The following is a 5925-nucleotide window of genomic DNA, read 5'->3' on the forward strand; positions in this document are numbered from 1 at the left end:
CTGTGTGTGCGTCTGTGTTCTTTCACTGGCATTCTGCTGCAACTGCATACACTACTTCTCCCTTAAGGGAAGGCCTTACCTCTCTAGCCACCGAAGGTCTGCAGGAGCCTTGAGGCCATCAGAACAGTCTACCTTCATTGTCAACCGACATCCCAAGGAAAAAGTGTACGTCCTTGAAATAATTGAGGGTTTTCACTGCTTTACAGAGAAATGCCGTTCTCGGCTGTTCTCCCCTCGCCTACCAGCAACAAACCCAAGTGCAATCAATTAATAATAAATATTCTGAATAATTAAAAACAAACAACTTCTTTGATCTTTGTCTCCGAAGGCCATTTCATACAGGTTTGCCCTCTGCCTCTAGAATGTGAGATTCAAGCATCTCCGGGTTGCTGAGAAACCTGATGCTACTATGGAGAGGGAGACAGACAAGCAAGAGGGAAGCAATTGTTATCAACACAGGAAGAAAAACATTAGATGGCAATGAGCTACTGTGCTTGCTTCAAATTCATGAACTCCCCCTTTTAAACATAAGAGAGATTATCGTAGGGACTTAAAACACACTTTCACAACTCTCCAAGATTAGTGATCTCAAGAGTTTCAAATAAGCAAAACCAAATCAAGCTTCAGAACAATTAGGTAGTCTTAGAAAAGATCTATAAAACAACTTTTGGTGTCTTTGGAGTCTGATGGACCGTTAACACAGCTTTAGGCATTTCATCATATTAAAAATTAAACAGAATATTATATATTACTGTGCATCACAACATACCAGGTACAAACTTTGTAATGATGGTTTGAGATGTATGCAGCCAACAGTGAGGGCTTGTCCAAACTGACCCGGATAATCCATGTTTTCCATATTCGCTGTGTCATCTGACAGTCCCCACTCACCTGTTTGTTCGCTCTTTCCCGATGTAAAAAACCCGCTTTTTTCACGCCTGCACATGCAGCAGGAAGATCCGTACATCCTTTTTGCTTTTTCCTAGCCCCGCCTGTAAAACCACCCCCTATCAGCCAATTGGTCCGTCAAATATGACGTATGCTCCTCTCCCCCTTTGCACCGAAGCACACTAACGCGCTTGAACGTAAGAACGCGAAAGTTTGAATTTACTGATGGTTTGGTAGTAGTGGCTGTGAGTTCTCAGAGTTTATGGCTCTTGTGCAAGCGAAAAAGAGAGCGAGCGAGCGAGCGAGGCTGGAAGGAAGGAAGGGGGCACGCGGGCTACTGCATTTCAACTGATAGTTGATTTGAGCCTTTTGCAGGCTGTCCTTCAAGAGCCTCCTTTGAGCACTCTGTGTGTCTCTCTCTATATTTACTCCCCATCCCCACCACCCCTCAACTAAGCTCCAGTACAATATTGCTGTATTGCTGTATTTGCGATATATTGTAAAACCGAATGCATGTGGTTTTGCCTTTTCACATATGACAGCTTGAACATAAGAGCGCAAAAGTTTGGGTTTCCTGATGGTTTGGTGGTAGTGGCTGTAATGGAGTTCCTTGCTGCTCGCCACTCTGGAGCAGGGCTGGCGGGGGGTGTCTCCAGGTGCCCCTGACCGTCCAGGGGGATTGTGGGCAGTGCAAGGGATCAGCGCTTGTAATCGCCCAGCGAATCCTCCCGTTACCCCTGGACTCATTCACTGCAGGGTTCAGCCCTGGACCGTTATGCAGCTCAGCAGCAGGAATGCTGCCCCCAAGGGAAGCAAATAGCCCCCTCCCCCGGCAGGTGGCCGCTCTTGGCTCGGGCAGGGAATGTGGGCAAACAGCCCTGCGCGCTGCTGTGTCAATTTGCGCTGAAGCGACCAGCACAGGCTTTGCAGTGTTCCCTCAGATAAAAGAAACATGCAAACCACTTATATGCCAATAATTCCTGTGGATTTTTTGCTTATATTTGCAATATTATGCAAAACCAACTGTATGCTTTTCTGCCTTTACGCACATTAACGTTTCTGGATATACACACAGCTGGCAAATCCACTTATTTGTCCAGAACAGCAAGTAACAACGTGTCATGTCTAGGAAGGCTGGTTGCCGCTCTCCCACTTGCCATCAACGGCAGAGGGTAAATGCTGAGGTTTTCTAGAGTGCAGCACTCGGTGGCGGCTCCCAGCTCCTCCCCATTCTCTCGCTTGCTCTGCCTGCCTCTCGCTCTCCGCATAGGCGGCGGCGGCAGCGTCAGAGAAGAGCCAGCGAGAGAGGCTTCCCAGTAGCTTCCCAAACACTTCGGGCAAAACTTGATGCTCTGTTGCCTTCACCCCTCCTCCTTCTCCCTTTCCTTCCTGTGGCCCTTTGCAAAGCACCAGGCTCTCGCTTTTCCCCCGTGTGTGCCTGTGCATGTCTGTCTGTCTCCGAGCGAGGAGGAAAGAGCAAAGCGAGCTCCCTGCACCAACCAGCTGCACTTGAGTGAGACCAGCCAGGAAAAGAGGGGTTTACAAACAACCACAATTGCAGATCTCACCCCGAGCGGTTTCTGCGCAAATGCACTTTTTTGCATCTGCACAGTAGACGTTGCAGAGCCCCCCCACCACACCATTGCTCTGATTGATTCAGTTTTCCCGGGCTTTCCCCGGACAGTCGCGCACATGCGCAAAAGTGGAAATACATGATTGGCTGGGAATGAGGGAAGGGGTATGGGGAAACGCCCAAGAACCGCCCATCAAACACCCACAGCTCTAAAGTCTGCAGTATTGCATCCGAGCGCCTGAAGGCACAGCGAATGATTCCCGATTTTAAAAAGCAAATCACATTTTTTGCGGTAATGTAAAAGCAGATTTAACCTCGCAAAAATGCACGAAAGCGCGTGACGTCATATGGACGACCAAAAATTAATGAATACACAAAGTGATCATGTCACACATTATACAGTCGTCTGGATGAACCCTGAGGCAGAATCAAAAACCTGCCAAGTCTGATGGCCAGTTTTCTGCAAAGAAATTAATTAGAGTTACCGAATTAATCCCCTAGGATTCAGTCTCTTCCTGCATTCCAGCCCAGGGGAACAACTGCCATGGTTGTAAAGAGAAACACATAGCCTCTTCCAGTGACAACCCCCCCTTTCTTTTTACATTCTGCTGAGAAAACAGTTCATAAGGATGAGGTGAATAGACCAGCGGTGAAGTAGAAGACGAAATGGTAAAATTATTTAAGGGGTTGGACTAGGTATTGGATAATTCCACAGCCTAGCAATATTCCAGGAGTCCAATGGAGGCAAATATATTGGCCTAGTATTCAGTTGCTTTCCACTCGAAGCAAATAAAATGAAATAAAAATCAAGTACTATCAATTAATTATATGCAGATATAGGAATCAGGAGTCAATGACTGAAACAAATCACATGGAAATTGACCTTCATCTTAAAAAAACTCAACCCCCCCCATATATATATCATGAGAAACATGATATGGGGTTCACTGCACTGTTCCGATCCGCTAGTCCATCGTTCGATCCCAATCTGCCCTTTTTTGTTCCTGCTTCTGTTGGCACTTGCCAATTTGATCCGCTGGTTGTTGTTTTTTTTGGTTGTGGAAAAAATTGCATAATTTTTAATGTAAATGTTCAGTGTTCCATGTGGTTTATTTTTTCCTTTTTATCACACCTACACACTGTTACAAATGCATTAACTAATTACAAAGATAATTACATAAAACCAGGATTTTTTTTTTTTTAAATCTGTGATTACAGCTGTGGCCTGCTGCAAAAAATCCATGCCGATTACAACTGCAGCCCACCGCATGAAATCAGTGCTGGCCCAAAAAGGGAGCGCACTGTCAAATTCATTCGGAATCCTTACTAAGTCCCTAATATGTGGTATATACAGTTACATTTGAAGATGCTTCATACATCACTACATGTACACGGATTATCTAAGCACTTGGGAGCCATGGCCAATAAATGCATAATTGTTTTAAAACTGGTACTAGCACACAATACCAAAGTGGTCCTTAGGCAGCACTGCATAGTATCTGATGTATGCGTATAATTCAATGGAACGACTTCCTCATTTGAACTCTGACCTGAAGCACTGGTGCTGAGGAGATACTTTCTTCAAGCCTGTGTCTGAGAGTCTTCTCAAAATGGAATTATGGGAGCAAAAGGGGAGGCATCTTTTGTGCAGGATCCAAAGACCACCAAAAGAACACTAAATGGCAGGCCACAATTTATACCTCAAAGCTATACTTACGAAAGAAATATCACTAAGTGCTGCTGAATGACGTCCATAGGAGTTCAGGGGGTTCAATGATGTTCACCAAGCTAATTCCTTTAGCTGTTGCAGTCTATGTCTCAGGAGGATCAAGCCAAAGATACCAAAACATTTGTATATTACAGCAATAAATTGTGCTACTCTTGTAGATATATAAGCTCGTGATTCAGGACAGCACTTTTGTGACTATTTCAATGGAACTTCATACACAATTATTCTCAAGTGATAGGAGACTGATCCCAGATTGATGGCATGGTGTTAACAATCTCAGAGAGAGAGAGACCCCATTCTCATTCCCATTCATACCCCCCATTCAAATCATCTCCAAAACAACTCCATTCCAAGAAAACTTAACTTGCAACACTCTGTTTTCTTTTGATTACAACATTGCTGAAACATTTCCTCATTTCAAAAATGGTAGGTAGCTGGGTTATTATATTATTTTTTACAAAATCAAACAGCCATAGTGATATTGTGTCTTTATTAGGACCAACTAAAATTTCACAAAAGCAAGGAGCAACATTTTGAGTTCTCCAGAACAACATCTTCTTCAGTCTGGTTGTTAAGCAAAACCCAAGGAGAAGGGGGGATTGGGGGAGGAAAGCTAGGGGTGATGGAAAAGCCCCAAAGTCTGCAGCCTAAAGATAGAATATAGATGTTATGCAGACTTAAACAGATGAGACAGTTCTGGGCACAAAACAGATTTCAGGTTGCACCAAAGGGTTCAACTTGCTCCTCTACCAGGTGTAGTGAAAAGGCAGAGGACAGTATTGCCAAAATCAGTTTTTTAAAATTTTACACTCTACAAATTTCAAGTGTCATGTTTCTGAGTCCGCAAAATGGCCTTTAAGATGGAGTCACTTTACTGAAATGGAGCTAAATCCAAATATTCCAGCAAAAATGAGTTAGGTTGGCCGTGCCTGTACCACATGTGTTTAGTACAAAGAGAAGACAAACTTGTTTCAGTTTTTACATAGTTGCATACTTTAATACATACAGAAAGAAAAATTGACATTTCACTCCACCAAATCTATTGCTGGGTAAGCAGCAATGGATTCTGAACTTAATTCTCTATTGTTTTAGTTAGCATCTGCTTAAGACAAATCATCAGCTGTAAGTTCAGGAGCTGCAGAACGAAAATAAATATAATAAAATATTTTAGTTCCCATCTGCATTTCCCCCCCCCCAAATACTACAGTCTAGAATAGTAATGGAGAATACTTAGTTCACTGGACTCTGGGAGCTGCAGCTAATCACGGTTTCCCACAGTGTGTTCCCAAGTAACTGGAGATGTGAGTCTCCTTTGGACACTTTATGCTCACCAGAGCAAGTGACAGTGTAGCTATGGCAAATTTGATGTCTCCAAAATTTGGAAATGGCACAAAGTTGGTTTCAAACCCAGAAGAGGGGAGCCTATATTGTCCAAACTACAACATGGCTCTGATTAGAACAGCATTGAGGGATGAAGGAAGCTGAGGCAGGGGCTCAAAACGGGAGGGTCAAAAGGGTTCATTGTGAGAGGCCGGAGGCGCAAGGGACAAGAGAAGAGATTGATGAATGTTATTGTAGGTTTCAATGGAGGATGCAAGTTCTAGGACTGAGACTGAGCTGGGGACAAAAGGAGTACTGTCTCAGGTGCAGGACTGATTTTAACCAGGAAATTGCATGGTTATGATGCTTCTGGAAAATGCAGGCCACCATATTTGATTGATACTGATTATATGCC

The sequence above is a fragment of the Rhineura floridana genome, chromosome 2 (genome assembly GCF_030035675.1).
Source record: "Rhineura floridana isolate rRhiFlo1 chromosome 2, rRhiFlo1.hap2, whole genome shotgun sequence".
In the NCBI taxonomy this organism is placed as follows: Eukaryota; Metazoa; Chordata; class Lepidosauria; order Squamata; family Rhineuridae; genus Rhineura; species Rhineura floridana.